General features: G+C 39.4%; 1 long non-coding RNA gene across 1 annotated transcript in view; it reads right to left on the bottom strand.

The window, feature by feature from the left end:
* Nucleotides 1–1,234: 1,234 nt before the first annotated feature.
* The window catches only part of LOC139145747 (uncharacterized), a 31,663-nt gene continuing 14,081 nt past the window's right edge, over nucleotides 1,235–18,816 (bottom strand). The window contains exon 3 of the long non-coding RNA XR_011555005.1: nucleotides 1,235–1,388. This is a non-coding gene — a long non-coding RNA (uncharacterized lncRNA). The remainder of the gene's footprint in view (nucleotides 1,389–18,816) is intronic.

Here is an 18,816-nt window from a genome sequence, read left to right as displayed (position 1 = left end):
TTTGGAGACTCTCACACAATTTACTCAGGATCTGAAGGGCATCTTTCAAGAAATATGTTGTGGGAAGAAATTTGTAACTGCCAATTTGTTTCAGAAATCCTGTAGATCTGATATCATTTGGTTGACTGGCAAAACATGTATGCAGGCTATCAATGCATGCAATCAATGCAGCTACACATCCGTACAATGACAGCCACCTGGTATGAAAGGCCTGCTTTAGAGTTCTGGCAGACTCTTCCTCTAACACAACCTGAATACTCTTTAGATTTCTCAAGTTTTTTGGAGAGAAGTAAAAGTATTTGAAAATTGAATTTACAATTTCTTGGTATTTAACCAAGTACTTAACAGAGTCAGCTGCATTCCCACTGGCTAATGCAAGTCTGTGAGCCAGACAATGGTTACTCAGCATGAATGGATTAACAGATTTCTTAAAACAAGTTGCGACACAAGACTTTGTGCCTGTAATTACAGTAGCCCCATCAGTAGCTAAAGCAACAAGATTGTTCAAATCAAGTCCCTACGAGTTAACAGTAGAAACAACAGTATCATAAATGGATTCAGCATCACAGCCTGATAGTTTTTCAACTGAAAGAAAATTGGATTTAATATGCCCAACTGAGTCCAGGTATCTGATGTAAATCATTAAAGTTGAAGTTACAGACACATCTGTGCTTTCATCTATCATCAAGGAATACATTTTTAGAGGTGATGTCTTTACATTGTCTATAATGGCATCATTGATAACAGATTCAATAGCAGCCTGAAAGTCGTCAACACATTCATTGTGGGTGCACATTGCTCTGGACCCTGAATCTTCACCCCTCTTCAATTTCTTCAACAGTTCACAACCCTAGGCAAAGGAAAGGAAATATTTATGTTAAATATTTTGAATTTAAAGGAAATGATTTATTACAAAAAAAATATGATCACCTCCTGTTTAGACGATCACTTCAAAAATTCAGAAGCATGTTATGCAACGGGATGCACAATAATGATTTCATTACCAACGTTTTCAGAATGTGCTGGATAAAAAAGAAAAATCGCACAGCAAACCGTTTTTGAAAGTTCAAAAAAAAAGTAAGTTTTCAAACTTTTTGTATTGGAACGTTATTATGACGAATTTTTTGTTTTCATACACTTTGTTCAACGTACCACTTAACCTGAACGTACCTTTGATAACGATAGTGAAGGGAACAACAGATAACGTAATGTACTGACGGCTAGCTTACCTACGTTCAGTATTTGAAGCTCAACAAAGCCATGCAGTTTTCTATTGGCAATATTCTCCCTGGCCATATAGTACACACTCCGCATTTCGGCCACTACTGCATCTTCAATGCACTTGTACGCCGTTGCTATAGGTACTTTCATGTCGTTTTTGGACAATTCTGTAGGGAGTTCAAAGCAAAATTTAGAATTCATTTTAGCTTCATTGCATTACATGAATTTTGAAATATCATGTAAGAGAAACAAAACAAAAAAAAAATTTTAAAAATCCGTTGAGTAGTTTTTGAACTACAGCAATTTAAATGTCGCGAAAAAGTGGCTTTTTTGTGAAATTTTGCACAAAAATGTGCAAAAACTATGAAATCGGCAACTTTTGAGACTCCAAATTTGAATGTCATTCGTTAAAAATCTCATTTTTTTGGTCAGACCTACTGGAAAGTTTATTTTGTCAAACTTATGCAAGTTATCATGTTCAATTCTGACAAAAAAATTTATAAATCCAAGTTTAAAGTTCAAAAATATTTTATTGGACTTAGTTTTTACACGCACGGCACCATGGGAAAATTACAAAATTCATCAATTTCAAAAGCATGTATCTTGAAAACGATGTACATATTTCTGATGAAGTTTTCAGTGCAAACCAACATTTACCCATATTCTTAGTACTCTAAGTCATAGATCTAAAAACACTTGTAGTATTATACTTAATCCAGCTTGAATATCAGAAAAATCACTTCTGTCAGTGCACGCACGGCACCATGGGAAAACTAGATAATTCACCAAATTTAAATACACGTAACTCAAAAACTATCCACACAATCCTGATGAAATTTTCTGTGGAAACCAATATTTACCTATACTCTCAGTATGCTATGTCATGGATGTAAAAACACAGGTAGTTTTACATTCTATCCAGCTTGAAAATCAGAAAAAATCACTTTTGTCTGAATTTGCCAGGGGCGCTAGCTGTGGTGGTATAATTTTAAATTTTCACGGTAATTGTGAGGAATACTGCTGAATGTTGGTAAGCCTTCAAATATAACATTACATGTATTATTTGTATTATTTACATCAGCTGTACTATTGATTCCTCATGAGAATGATTGGCTTATTATTGATAAGAATACTTGGAATAAACAATGCAGGAAAAGCATCGTACAATTCAGCATTAGTAAACACGGTATTATGACCCAATATGGCAGGACCTTGACTTACAGTACCATCAAGGACTGTGGTAGACATGCAAAAAGAAATTATTGCATGGATTATTTTAATCTTTGACACAAAGAAAGTGACATACTTGAAAATGGCAAATATGCATACAAACCTACATTTGAGTGACCTTAATGACACTCAACAGACAAATTGTTTTATGTGATACCTTACAAAAAATCTGAAGTATACAAAGGTTTTGCTAAAATGAGTTAAAACAGCTATTCAGTGCAAATTATTAATTTCACTATTATATAAAGGTAAGTATCAGTATTATTCTCAGTGGTTCAGAAATACTGACGTTTAAACTGTTCGTACAGTTGCTCTATTTCAGTTACATCATGGACTGACCATGCACGAAGCAAAGAGTCTCTCGGTTCAATATGAATTTCCTTTAGGATAAATTTTGATTCAACATTAGCAATATCTTCTCGTGTGGGCCATTTAAATGAATTTGTACCTGTTCGAGACAGAAAAGCTGTTGTGACATGTTGGTTTCCTGCAGGATTTAAGTAAACATCTTTGATTTCACCAGCAAACCAACAATTTTCATAGGCTACAGCAATGTACATTCCAGCCTGCAATTTTCTTTGTATGCCAAATTTAGGAGCTTTCTTTTCTGATACTCCTGTGTTTCTTTTTCATGTTATGTACTTGTTCAGTATCTGCTTTTTTTTTTCTTAAATTATCATTTATCTCTTTGGCAAAGTCTGGTATTTCACTGCTGTTTGCATGCATTATAGTTTTTAAGTTCTCTGTTAGTTGCTTAATAGTGAGTTTTCTTCCACTGTCTTGCCACTTTGTCAACTTTTTATTTGGTATACAATCTTTAAGGATAGTTACTCTATACATGATTTGGTCCTTGATGGCCTTGGTTTGTTCACTTAGTTTTAATTCCTGCAGCTTCCTATCTACCTCAGGCTCATTTTCCCAAACACCCCACTTATTTACAATTCTCTGCTCTAACTGGTGTTGTTTCTGCTGTTTTTTCTGTTGTTGTTTTGTTTTTTTCCATTCTTGATTTCTGTAATTCAAGTCTTTTCTTATTGAGATCTTTACTATGCAAGAATTCTCTCTTTTTTCGTTTTGGTGCTTGCTTTCGAGCTATCCGTAAATATTTTGTTTTGATATGTTGTGGTAGCTTATGAAGATAATCAGAAGTTTTATTTCTGCTGTAACAAATGACACCAGCTTTGGCTACCCTACTCTTTTGTGGTGCATGTCTAATCTGTCTGTCAAGGTCAGAGAAATCACTTTCTGATCGAATATTTGTGAGTGGTGCACTTTTTACCTGCTCACACAGTATGTCAGATGGTTGGCTCTCTAACCCACCTGGGAGTTGATTGCCGAGCTGCCTTTCCACAATAGGTAACATAGCCTTGCAAAATGTTTGCAAGGCATCCAGTGTCAGAAGATCAAAATGTGTGTCTCGTTCTGTTCCAAACAGACTTGAATACAATTCATCTTTAGTGGTGGTTGTGTCTGACAAATACACTGTTTCATTCAATAGAGGGGTTGCATCTGATGAATTATCGGCCAGGCAAGTTTTCAGTTCCAACCAATGGACATTCATGTCATAGTAATGTATATCTGTTCTTTCCAGCAGGCGCATTAAAGGGCCAGTGATTAACTTAGATATTATTCCGAGAGCTCTACACTCGGCCATTACTATGGATTCATCCAAAATTTCCTGAACATGACATATCAATTTATTTGTTGACTCACAACGCCCAGACTTCAAAAACTCAGAAATATGGTGTCTGTGATGATACACAGCAGCACCTTGATGAAAAGCAACATTAAATCTATTATGTTCAAATGTTATTAAATACTGTTTTTCTTTCACTTCATCCATATATGGGGCAAAATCAGTGTAAACACCTGATTTTTGACATCCAGAGTCAGTGAAACCTTTGCTGGCTTGATATAAAAGAGCAAAACAGTGTGACTGATTACTGAATGGCGACTTTTCTGTTTTCATCTGACTCTTGTGTTCATTTTCAAAGATTCCACAAGCTGTACTCACTGCTGTAGCCATGTTACTTAAGACATGCATACCGCACAGAAGATGGTTTACTTTTGTCATTTTTGATTTTTCATCATCACTTAATTTATCCCAGTTTTCTTCAATGACTGGTAGTAATGTTTCTCTGAGTTCTTCCAAATTGCTTTTGTATTTTTTATTTACAATATGACGATCACTCATAAAGTTTTTACTACGAAGGAGTAGTTGTGCATATATATACAATTTATCATTATCATCCTCAGCAATAGCTTCACTGAGCTCCTGAAATGTTTGTATTGTAGCATTTATGTAGTCATCGGCACTGCCACGCAAAAGTTCTTGAAATCCAGAGACAGAGAAGATTTATCTGGCAGTGTCACTTGAAGACCAGCATAGTCAATGAATTTTTTTCTTGTGCCATCACTGTGTAGAGTATTGTGTTTTTCCTGTTCTAAAATTTCTGTAGCTGCTTGGGCCTGCGCAACCACCAGTGCCTCTACCTGCAACATTGATGTCAGTGATTTGCTTGGCAAACGTTCAACATCAATGTTCAGGAGATTTTTAAGTACAGATTTCACAACTGATGTGCAGTTGTCCACTGAAACATTGTGTGAGAGCAAATCATAATAAATCTGTCTTACTGTGTCTGTGTACTTTCCATTTTCAAATGTCTGTATGTGATTGTCACTCATCATCTGTGTTATCTTTTCGTGCAGTTCCTGATTTTCATTTTCCAACTGACTGATTTGATCCCTAGCACCTCTTAATTCTATTGACTCCTGTTTATCTGTAGATTGGGCTTTCCTTTTCCAGTAACTTTTATTCTTCTGTAGATTAGTCTTTTCCTTTAATATTTGATCCAATTTCACTTGCAATTTCTCTGCTTCCTTTGTCAGTATATTTATCTGAAATACTTGATCATCAATCAGTTTATTCTGTTCTCTCATCTGAAGTTCCATCTTTGATATTTTCTCATCTCTTCTTTTTAATTTCTTATTTACATTTCTTGGTGCTAATGATGCAAGTTTTTCTTTGAGTTGTCTGATATCATTGATCTTATTATTATAATTCAGCTTCAGCTTATCTAGTTCTTTCACCTTCTCTAACACTTCCATCTTCTCCTGCGCTAATTCTTCCATAGCTTCACCTAACATACTTATTTCTTGGTAACTGTCTATCAGACTGTTTGTCGAATTTCCCAGCATCTTTCTCATATCTATGTCATCAGTGTCATGTTCACTTTCATGTTCAATAATGTTACTCATATGTGTGTGTGGTACATTGGCAAACACCTTATGCTGTGGCAGTTTATATATTTGGTCAACAAAACTCTCCAGTTCACTTTCACGATTATTCATTTTCAGTTTCAAATATTTATCATGTAATCTTGTCCACTGTCGAGTAATTGCAGCTAGGCTAGGTTTTATGTCTTCATTCAGAGACATAAACTGTCGCAGCCATTTCAACGCATGATCCCAAGGAAGGTGGTGTGTGACAAGAAAATTTCTCAATTCAAGTATATGCTTGATTTGAAGGTTGATACTATTATCCCAGCTATCTGAGAAGCTGCAAGTGAGCAAATTCTGCTTGGTGATATTATTCTCACTGAAAACATCTGACAACCTACTCTCAGCCTGGCCTGTAATAATGGTGTTTAGTACTTCGTCTTCATTTCCTTCTCTTCTACCTTTCTCTACTCTCTTCCTAACTTGCCTTGTTAAATTACTTATTTTTGCCGGTAAAACAATGTCAGGATCAAACAGTTTAATGATGCGAGGTAAAGCCTGCTGAATATTAATTCCAGTTGCCTGCAGCCCATCATGTAAACTTAGATACAAGTTGTAGGTCAGTGGAACCTCACAATTAATATCAGCTAATGTCTTCTGTCCTGTCACTAAGCTGTCTAGATTATCCCTTATCTGAAGTATTGTCTCCATATTTCTAATTAGGAAAAAAATACAAGGTGACTGCATTTTAACTAATTCTATAACACTTACAGGAAATTATATTGAAACTGAAAGACTCCAAAACCAATTTTGTGATGGGGGAAAAAAAGAAAATTGACCCCTAAAATAAAAATAATAACATTTAATCATGACAAATTTATCTGAGGAGAAGGCTATAAAATACAATAAAGGGAAATATAAACAAAATGCCAAGGGAAAAACTGAACCTTGACAGTTGACAAGGGAAGAAAAAAAATGCTACCATGGCAACACCAAGCTCACTTTCCAGCTGATACACTTTTGTGCAGTCTCAACAAAATCTCCTTCAAAGCTTTGAAAAACATTTATCATTTTCAAAATTTACTGAAGCGTTTTTTTTTCTCATTACATGGTACATTGACTTCAGTGAAATACAAAACTCGTCCGTGTCAATTTACAATGTACGTTACGGTCTGTCGAGACGACCGACTATTGGAAAACATTGATGACTATCTGATTGAGACACAACACGATCGTCGCCGTAAAATTCACTCAAAATCACAATCATGCTGTCAAATTTTGAATCTTATAGTCAGTAACTCTCAAGTTTCCCTCAAAACTACATCTGTTTCATTGAAATCAGTTCATTTGTAGACAGGAAAAGGCCGTCCGCGGGACAAAGATCCCGGAAATACAGACGTTGTCGTCGCGTACCGGCCATTTTGACCCAGTTTCGCGGGGACGTCCCTGACCTCCCCAGGCCTCGCCGATACCAACATTTTTACGGCAATAAAAAACGGTGAGCTGGTCAGTAGAAAATCATTTCAATGGTTTTTTAAATCGGTAGAAATGATAAATTACCCATAAATTTGCGTTTAAAAAAATTACATACCGTATTTCCGTAAGAAAACTCTGAGCGAAAACTTTGACCTGCTCTGCTAAATATTCAAAAGCAGTCATTAATTATTAAACTGACATCATCTTAAAGCTCATTTTATTGGCTATATTTTGAACTACATTTGAAAGCCTCTATGTCATTGGCTCACCGTTTGCTTTCCCGTTTTCTATCAGCCACCCCTCAAATTTGTAGTGCCGTGTGTATGAGTGGCTGTGCAGGCTTGAGCAGCGGAGAAAATTTCCGGCGGGAGTATAGCATAAGCATTTACCATACCGATCTTTTTATGCATTCTATCAACGGAAAACAACTTTCTTTCCGTTTTTAGCGTGAAATTACTGAAGTACGATGCTCAAAATAAGTGAAACAGCGACTTTAAAAATTGCCAAAATGTTACTGCGGCGGAGAATTCGTATGGCCGCCATATTGGATTCTGAACTCCCTAAATTCTGCTTGACTGGCAAATCTGGCAAGGAGATTGAACACAGTTATTTACAAATTCATTACCGATGTCCAAACATTAAATCTTTGAAAGTGATTTTGGTCGAGAATAGTTTGCATAGCGCTACGTTTCACGACGTACGCAAGATTATTGCAAGGTGAAAAGAAATTATTTTTGAACTCATGTGTACACAGAAATGTGTAATTACTGCTGACAAATTAACACCGCATCGTTCAACTTCCACTACGATTGCCGAATACAATATTTATATTGAATTTGGTTTATGAAGTACACAATCAGAACTTCTGAAACTTTGATGATGCCGCCGCCAAAATACTAATCAGGCGCAAAATCCACTTACCCTTCATCGATGGGGAAAGTTTTGATCTTACCGGTGATCTCTTGATCTTTCATGCTTAACAAAGTCATCCTTCTTTGGTCGCTCACAACTTTTTCCTTTCGTAAGGGAGCTTGTCAAAATCAAAGTGGCCGCGATCACTAGCGATCCCGCGGGACACGTAGCGATCTGTCGCAACGCCGGTTGATACCGGTGAATATTCATGAGTTTGTACGAATATTCATGAGCATAAACACTGCAGCCCTCGTGAATGCATAATAATTAGATGTACATGTCAGCGTAAATCAACAAACTTGATGCATGGAGGTAGAAGGAGCTCCATGCTTGATGTATGACTGTTGGTCACCCTACCGTGCGTGTGGAGTTCTGGCGTAATGCCATGTTGATACGGAACAGTCTATGAATGAACTTTCAAGGCCATAAATTAGTGTGTGTGTGTGTGTGTGTGTGGAACAGTGAGTGTTTGCTGTTTTCGAGGACGGTAAACTCGTAAACTGTATTTACATGATTGTGTCTGTTTGTACATGATACATTTTAATAAAAACTTCATGTGGTGCTGTTTGTGTCTATATTGTCAACTGTTGTTGTCCTTGTTTACGTGAGAGATATGGTACAAAAATGAGCTCCGAAACGGCCTTGAGTTAATATGATTGTTGTCGATGTCAAATGACACACTTGCGCAGTGTCCAACAATAAAACCTCCCGATCACCTCACCAGTATGTGCACGAAGTATATTTTGGTCGTGGGATACGGTCTTCCCTTTGCGCCTGCTCTCACGAAAGAATCATGCAATAAAACAACAGCTAGACAGGAATGAAAAACGTATTACTTGTAGGTGGCGATGAACCAGTTGATTCTGTTGAATTGCGTCATCTTCACCTTAGCTAAGTAGAAGCGAAATGGACTGACATAGACCGTGGACGTAAGAAAATATCTTGCTTTGAAAAGTTCTCAAAATCATTTAAACTTTGGCGACAGACTTGTAAATTCTCCCTTTCACTCGAATGCCCATGACCACGGGAACGCCAAGCTAATTTGATAGAAGTATGGACCCTTACAAATGTCTGGCGGCTGACGACGGCAATCTTTTGATTAGCAGCTACATGACGTAAAAGGTCAGAGGTGACAATTTTGCGAATCATTTTACGTTGTCAAAACAGTGAAAGTGTGGCTACTTGGAATTATGCTTGCCTTTCTCGGAAATTGCCGCCGTTTCCATAGTAACGATGCAAATTATAGACAACCGACACTGTTGTTCCTGAGATCGAGAATAGCTAGCGAGTTGCAGAGGATGCACTGTTAAATTTGTTTTATGACTCTCTCTCTCTCTCTCTCTCTCTCTCTCTCTGACAAAATTACGCTGAGTCTATGGTGTATTCTAAGTCATCAGTTTGTAGGCCTACAGTATATTGTGGTAGACACGACTTTATCTACACTACACACAGTGAAATTCAACGATTCCGCGGCATTGACGTTTCTTATTATGATATAATTTATGTCTATGATTATTGCCCCGGGTACGTCTACAGATGGTTGGCTATAAATAATGTTTTTTTTATTTAACGCGTCACATCGGTAAACTTTGAAAAAATCAGCTTACTTCAATACTGGCCTCAAAGATCACATAAATCTGAGAACGTTCTCTCCAGGGTCGAACGGCAAAAATGTAGTTTCACTGGTTTCCAACGTACATTAGGCGACAGGAAGCTGTTACAAGTATGATCGTAAAATAATTAGTTTTTGATGACTGTAAAATTCACAAAATTTCTTCTTATGTGTTATTTGACCACCCCTCTTCCAATTACACAAACTGGACAATGTCTGATATGTACTATGATCGAAGTTTTCTGGGACGGTAAACTTGTAAAATTTCACTTTACGCGCCTTGATAATAATGTGAACCCTAAATGCCTTCTACGTCAGTGATAGTGAAATTATTGTACCCACTTGGAGATGCCTTTCGAACGGGAAATTACTTCTTTCAAGCGATACAATGGAATCTGCACGCTGAACTTGCATTCATATGTAAATATAGTGACGCATTGCAAGCTGAGAAAGGAAAAGTTTTTAGTCGAGTTTCAGCTATGGCGTCGTGCGGTAACACTAACAGTTGGTTGTTCACCCCAAGCAGTTCAGAAAGTGCGGAGAATTTATTTTCCGTCGGCCCTTTTCAGGGCCCTGAATCTTGCTCTGGGGTTGCAAGCCCTGACCCATCCTTTGAGTGGTTATTTACCCCAAGCAGTTCAGAAAGTACGGAGAATTTTTCCTCCGTCGGCCCTTATCAGGGCCCTGAATCTGGCCTTGGGGTAACCAATACCGATGCCACCGAAGAAAGAGAAGTCAAGCGAAAGCGAGGGGGTAGACGTGAAGGTGCAGGCAGGCCGAAAATTACAGATTTATTCCCGGCTGCAATTGAGGCAGCAAATGCTTTCATAGAAAGCAACGGATTCGAAGCACACCAACGAAGACGGGAAACAACTGGAAACTGCGGCGTGACGCTGAGCCAGATTCAGCAACAACTTTACAAGACTGATCCGGACATTGAGAAGCATCGAGTAAGTCTCAATACTATATCTCGTTGGATGATAGCACCGAATAAGAAATTTCGGGCGGCGTCCATGTACACCGGGGATATTGATGCTAAGGTAGCTTCAACTACCAACAACGTTAGAAAGGCTGATGAGAACGCTCACTTTTACTTCGGTCTAGTGAAATATATTATGGAATTTGCGGCGCGGTTTCAAGACTCGACACTATCCTTGTCATGTGACAATATGAACAAAGTGAGAGTTGGTGTGACGGACGTGTCTCGCCACTTTCAGAACACTCGATATTTTCCGACCGCTGACACGCCGAATCTACCAGATCATGATTTTCCTAATCCCGGTTATCTGATTACACCGGCAGGATACATGATCTTGGAGAAGCGCCAAAGTGAGCCGGCGATGTGTGTGGACGATTTAGGACGGCAGCACTACAATTACGGGAGAAGTGGTCCGTTGAGAGTCATAAATCGCGTAGAGTCGTTCCGGCCTTGCAGCATCACAGCACATGTAGGTGATATCGCATCGCTGATACGCCAGAGATGGAAGCCAGTTGTGTGTGCTGTACTCGATGGTGGCTCAGACTATAACGTAAACTTCATCACCAATGTGTTCTACTACATGAGACTATGGAGGGACTTGAACTTAGATGTATTGGTTTTGACGTCGTTCTGCCCTGGTTTCAGCGCATACAACATGGTAGAGCGAGGCTGGGCCACATTGTCAAAAAAGTTAGCCGGTGTCACTCTGCCAGACAAAGTCGATGGCAACCCTTATGAAAATTGTCTGTAGAAATTCTATTGAAATTGATGACAAAATTCAATTTAAGTGATATAGAATTTCTACAGAAATTCTACTGAACCTATATCGAAATTAACGGAGTTCAATGGAGTTTTGGCCCCCTTTTTCTGTAGAAATTCAACAGAATTTCTGTATCTTTTCTGTAGAATTTACAGAATTTCTATGTAAATTCAATACACGTTCTACAGAATATCTGTAACACTATATTGAATTTTTACCACATTCTACAGAATTTTTATGTAGAATTTCTGTAGAACTATATTTAATTTCTGCACTCTTTTACAGAAGTTTGTTTGTCTGATACGAGTTCAAACTCTTAGAAAGTATGACAACAATATGTGTTAAACTTTCATTCAGTAAGGAATACCACCTTATGATATTGCCATAGATACCAATGCAATGAATTACTGCAAAACTCACAAAAAATCAGTCAGCAAGTAAATTATAAACATGTAGTTTATTTCTAAAAGAATTATGATTAACAATCGATCAAAACTTGATGAAACATACAGGGACTACAAAATATAAAGCAACCTACACATATGAATGCAAGGCCTACCTCTCCAGTCTAGCAGTTTTGACCTCAGCCAAGTGCATAATTAAAGTGTTGTGTATCTTAACTCACGTAAATTTCAGTTGATGCTGCAATTTGGATCCTTACAGTTGTGACATATTAGTGAGCTCCCTTCTCCATAACACTGTTAGAATCTTGCTAATGGACCTTGGATCCTAATGTTCCATGCAATTTGGAGTTGAACTTCAGTACTTTTCATAAGAGCCATGTGCACTGTTGACTGCCTCAAGTTCAAATGAATAATGCGTGGCTACACTATTATGTAATCAGCCCATTGTAAAGGCAGGAAACTATTTGCATAACAAAGCAATGGCACAGGTCAGCTCACTTGACCTAGCATCGAACAAAGAGAGTCTGGTTGGTCTGTGTACAGTCATGAAATCTACAAAAGCAATGGCAAGGTACAATTGAAGCTGTATACATTTTCCTGGCACGTGTGTGTAAATGAAAATAGCTTTTCAGAATTAAAGGGTACACGAGAATGTGCTTAGAACTCTCCATAGGTAAATGTCACTACCTTTTCCATATTGAAACCAGCTATATATATGTCACTCAGTTCTTATCAAAGCTCATGCCAACATGCAAAAACAGTGTAAACTGTGGGAAAAAAACAGAAAAAAATTTCCACAAAAGCTATGGAACGGAAAAATTCCATAAAATATATGTTTAATTTCTGCAGATTTTCTAAAGAAAATTATCAGCAAACTTCAATAGAATTTAAAGTTACTATAAACATTAAAATTCTATAAAATTTAAATTTTTCTACAGAATTGTATTGAAAATTTTCAATTGAATTTCAATAGAAGCATATTTCCATCAGATTTCCATAAAATATACAGAATTTCTATAGAATATCAGAGTTCAATAGAATATCTACAGACTATTTTCGTAAGGGAAATCCGCTGCCCCATGTGCACAGAGAGGACTGACCGTGGAAGAGAGGCGAGAAAAAGAGGCAAAGGTAAGTTGCCGATGTTTATTTTGGAGGTACTAGTTCTCATCCCCTTCTGAGAAATGTCCGGACAAAAATGAATATTGTACGTATTACCATGCATGTATACTCTTTCCGAGTGTGATGTATTGTTATCCTAATGTTATGCAACGAAATTGGAAGTGTAAATATGTTTTGACCCGTTCACTTGTTTTCATTTTTGTTCATCATTGTGCAGTCTCCCTTTATTTCATTTAATCGTGCCTTTTTTCCGACTAAATGCTAACGTGATGCTGTTTTTACATATCTCCATAGGTTTTCGACAATGCGATGGCCATACTTTGTCAGCATTGGACGAACGTCGAGCACAATGGACATCAAGTTACCCCTACATATGAGAAGTGTGTCGGGTCCGTCCACCATCTGTACTCCGACTACGATAGGGTGCATCGTTTGCTGCAAACAGCCAGTGCCAAGGAATTCCATCGACCAGAAAATGAAGACATCAGGAGTGAGGTGGAGATGGTCCTGAAGCACGTTGAAAAGCGGATCGGGACTTTGCTATTTTGCAAGTGTGCAGACGATTGATGCAGCCATTGTGCAACCAAACCTGTGCAAGCGACAGAGGCGGTAACTTTCATTCGCGAAGGACTGCCAGCACCTTTACCAAGTGCCGAACATCCGGACCATTATGCCACATTTATTGAGGCGAGCGCTCTTCCAAGGCTAGTGGTACCAAGCGAGCACATGCCGAAATATAATAAGCTAAACCTCGGAATTTGCGAACGCTGCCGTCTCTACACCTTTTCGTCGGCAGCTGAGAAAAAGAGACATTACAGACTTTGTCATCCAACCCGTCACTAGACCGTAAATTAGGATGGACTATATGTACTATGCATTGACAGTAGCTACTTTTAGAGGCAACGTTTTCATCAGAACGTATCTTTTCTCTCCTTACGTATCTTTTCCGTCCATCACAGTTAAATAAAAATGTAATAATGATCGACTTTGTTATTTGTGTAGAATTATTTAAACATAATTAAACTTTCCAACTTTCCAGGAAATACGATATATTGCGCCACAATAGAGTCCTTTACACACCCGGCCCTGACTCTGAGGAGTGGGAACCCTGCTGCATGCTGTATAAACAACGCCATAAAAACAATTTTATTATATTTCACCAAGTACACGAGCAACCATTTCGAAGCCACACATTCACAATAAAAAACCCTAATTTCTAACGTAATTCCGTGCGCCGGTATAATATACATAGTCCGATATTTTAATCCACATGGTTATCGGTGTTGTAACGTTATGAACACATGCTCTGTTTGAAAATGGATGACAATCATACATGTAGCGAACACGAAGTCAAACGGCCTGCTCTCCGTGTCCTGTACCTGGTCAAAGGTCATTTCATTGTTTACGCCATCATTGTCTCACTTCAAAGCAATACCATTTATACAAACCAAACATTTTCTTCTCCACTTAAAATTAAATACGGAAATCTTTGACGTGATAAACTATTAGTCTAACTACTAGATTGCGCAAAGAACCCTTTCATCATGAGCATAATTGCACTATTGTCCATTGAGGAAAATCTGTCTACGACGAGCGTTATCACTATGTTTGCGACTTGTCCAACCTAATTTTACGAGCTGACAAGAAAAGTCAGTCTTTTGTCTTCTGCTTTTTTTTCAAAACTGGTTCTAAATTTCAAATAGAATGTTTTAATTTTGGCTGATCCGAAATTCGCCGGGGCTCCAATTTTCAAATCGGTTACCGTAAAATATAATGATATTAGTGCGAGGGAAGTGTCAATCTTATATAGTATCGGGCGTCAGGTCTACAGTCTAATTGGGGACCGTATTGAAAGCAGTGCCTTTGCAATTGTGAAAATTTACCTACTTTTTGTACATCCGGGATGGACCCTCCCCCGAGATAGCATGGAACTGCAAACGAACAAAATCAGTGTCTGCCAAATTCAAACATTGTTCCAAAACGCGAAAAAAAAATGGGAAAATTTTTTATAAAGTTCCTGCATGCATGCGGTGACCCTTGACCCGAGCGCTTTCGATACACGCCACAAATAGCGCTTCAATATCACAGTTATGCAAAGTCATATTACTGTACACGAAACACTCATACGTTTTATTTGTCCCATGGATTGATATTAACTGTTTCACATGCAAGAACATCAACACACAAGCGCAAACAAAATACTCTACACGTAATCTTATTTGAACCCATGACTTCACATTTATTATGAAATATTGCCAATAATAAATACAGTGTGCTAAAATTAAAGGATTCTCGTTCTAGCTCAAATTGTGTAGTTTCCATAAATGTCTACATTTTCCGTTGATAGCATCAGCCATGGCCTCATGCAGGTGTTTTTCAGACAAGCATCCCGGAAACTGTAATTCTGCTTGCTCTGTCAACGCAGCTATGACTTGTTCGTCCAATTTCTGTTTATAAACAACACCGGTCTTGCATTTGACGTGCCCTCCCGAAAGGTTTGACGATGCCATCTCTTCCTTCGAAAAGACAACGTCCATTAGTTTCAAGACTAGCTTCTGCCCATTGTTGGCTTTAGAACAACACTGTTCGTATTGTTCCTTGGTAATTGTAACACCACTGTCAGGTCTCCCTAACATGACGACGTCACCCGTTACGGCCGCGTACACTGGGTTTGGTCGCCGGCGAAACAGTTGACGGGCTACTTCCTGCTGAGGTCCGCTAGCGCTGTGCTGTCCTTGGTGAGGTCCGCTCCGACGTCCTGCTGGCTGTGGTCCGCTCTGCATTCCCGACTGTGCAGGTGTTACCATGTTTGGCTGTTGCTGGGCGCGGTCATATTCTCTCCTTCTCATCCCTAACACTGTTTTCACCTCCTGGACCTCTTGATAAACTTTGAGCATTAGCTGGAAAAGTGTATCCACTTTCCTCTCCACATTACTTTGTGAGTAACAAGGAGGAGAAAAAAACGAGTCAAAATCTGGCATGTCCGGAAGTGACGGCAAGTCTGATTGGGGTGACACAGGTTCGTGACCGTCGCTGTGACCGACACTGCAGGATGGTTCAGATGATAGAGTGGCTGTTGGTTCTTGGCGTGGCTCGGCGGATGGTTCATGGCATAAATCGGTGGTTGGGTTAGCGACTGGTTGGTGTTTATCGGCGGTTGGATTGGCGGCTGGCTCTTGGCATGGATCGGCAGTTGGGTTGGCGGCCGATTCTTGGTGTGAATCGGCGGTTGGGTTGACGGCGGCCGGTTCGTGGCATATGGATCGGCGGTTGGGTCGGCTGATTCTTGATGTGGGTCGGCGGGTGGATCGGCGCTTGGGTTGGCGACTGGTTGTTGGTGTGAATCGGCGGATGGGTTGGCGGTCGGTTCGTGCAGTTCGTGGCATGGATCGGCGCTTGAGTTGGCGACTGGTTGTTGGTGTGAATCGGCGGATGGGTTGGCGGTCGGTTCGTGCAGTTCGTGGCATGGAACGGCGCTTGGGTTGGCGACTGGTTGTTGGTGTGAATCGGCGGATGGGTTGGCGGTTGGTTCGTGGCATGGATCGGCGCTTGGGTTGGCTGGTTCTTGATGTGTATCGGCGCTTGGGTTGGCAGTCGGTTCGTGGTGTGGATCGGCGGATGGGTTGGCGGTCGGGTTGGAGGCCGGTTCTTTGCGTGGATTGGCGGCTGGTGATTGGTGTTCTGGTGCGTCTTCATCCTCAGAACTTGACAATCGAGGTCGTTTTGAATCTGTGTGATAAAACCAGTGATATGATTGTTATTTTCAGCTAGAATTATATACTTTGTCTTTAAGAGAGAGACAATTAGGGAACATTGCTATCACTATCAGTGATGTTCTCTCAAGGTCATGCGAAAAATACGATTAAAAAGTGTGCGCTGTCCTTTACTATAAATGTATAGAAAACATTTAAAAGGACAGAAAAAGAAGTAAAAAATACTGTAAAACTTATGTAAACTAAAGGATGCCTAGAATACAAAGTGCATCGGAATTTCGATCCGCCAACATAAGCACATTATCATTGTTATTTCGACGATTGCTAAACACTTTCATTGAAATCATGGGCACTTCCGCAGTAATCGCGAGTGCGCGTATCCAATTAAAATAAGGAAGGCCATTATTACATACACTCTATAGTTGTTTGGACACGTGTGTGAAAAGACCACAGCTGAGAGCAATAGATGTTGGTAATTTTGAATGTCGAGTAGAGCAGTAGAAAACTGTATAATCAGAGCATTTCCACGGAAATAAACGCATGCATGTCACCTTTCACCAAGTAAATGATCTGCCATGATGTAAATAAAAATAGGCGTGTTGATGTACACAGCCGTATGTACAAAAAATGCACGGACCAAAAAGCACGAAGTCATCATTCATCCCAGTCTAACTTACTAGACACTGGAAATCGAGAAACTTTTTCAGAAAAAATTAAAATGTTGACTGTTTGAAGTGGCTAGCAATCCTTGTATGTCCCGAACAATCTGCTGGATTTAAATTAAAGCTTGACCAGCATTGATTCTGGCGGAGTAAGAAACGTTTCATTTACGAGATCGCACAGAACTGGCCACCTAGCCGTGGGTCTATAACATGAACGGCGGTGATTTTCTGATGGGTCTTTAATAAAAAGTTGAAATCAAAATCAACATGTAAAATAGAAAGTATTTGCCATGGCGACCACAATTCATCTACCGGTGCGGAACCGACTTGTTGTTGATGAGGGCAATACCTATGGATAAACAACATCCATAGACTCAAGATACATTTTTTTCACAACTTCAAAGTCATGTAGTTCTTACAACAATGCCAAACAAAGCATTTTCAAAACTAATGTTAATATATCTGAATGTGTCACGCGATCGAGAGAATCGAAGAGTACGTCATTATGACATCAGAAGTACACGTCAGCACGAGCTATGATTTGCCTTACTTGTCAGTATTGTCATTTGCTATCATTTGTGACAGCTGGCCACAAAAACGTACAAAAACTGAAAGTTCAGTAATCACTTACCGTTTGGATGTGTCACCGTGCCTTGTACCACGACTTTCTCCATTTCACGCGAACCACATCTCCACACTCAAAATTGACGGGACGCACACGCCTTCTTGGGACTACGGACAACTTTCCGAAGTCTCTCTCTGGTTCTATCCACGAAATTTCGACAGTTTGGCGTGACATCGTTCGTAGTGAAAACTTGGAATTATCGGAGGATTTTCAGAACTGCTTTGCTTGGAAGGAAAGCGCTGAAGTGAATGAAAGTGACGCTAAACATGCCCTTTTGAGACGATGTCGGCACAGTGTGTTGAAAGAAATGCAGGGGGGACAAACCGTGAATGTGACGGTGACTACTCACAGGCTATCCGATGTTTGGCCTAACGATTTAAGTAGTTGAATAGTAAAAGTGTGAACATGTAGACCAACGAGAGAAAAACAGGCTCAAGATGAACTACAATTGTAATCTATTGTTTGGATACACTAGTAGTGTTTTGTAAATGGTGATAACAAGACATATCGAGAGAAAAAATAAAGATGGACATCAAAGGGTAACTGAAATGAAAATTGAGGCGTTTTCTGACCCATTTGTCCCGTAGCATAATCAATCTATAATCGACTTCTCGAATTTATTTGCCATTTGTGCATTTCTTGTACATTATATTCGCATTTTAAGATGCGGATTTGACTGGCAACTTGTAATTCTTCCGCTGCCGCGATGTTGGTATGTGATCGCCGGGACAAAGTTTGCCCGCAGACTGGTGTACCGCTGTACACAGCAATGGCGTTTGCTGCTCCCGCCTGATGCAATTGGGATTATGTCAGCGAACAGAGCGTTGGCAGGAGTGTCCGGGCCAGTTGAGGGGAAAAGGCGACAATAATAACTTCCAAGT

Source organism: Ptychodera flava, chromosome 12 (assembly GCF_041260155.1).
Source record: "Ptychodera flava strain L36383 chromosome 12, AS_Pfla_20210202, whole genome shotgun sequence".
Taxonomy (NCBI): Eukaryota; Metazoa; Hemichordata; class Enteropneusta; family Ptychoderidae; genus Ptychodera; species Ptychodera flava.
Note: the sequence above shows the minus strand (reverse complement) of the source record. Positions and strands in the feature narration are given on the sequence as shown.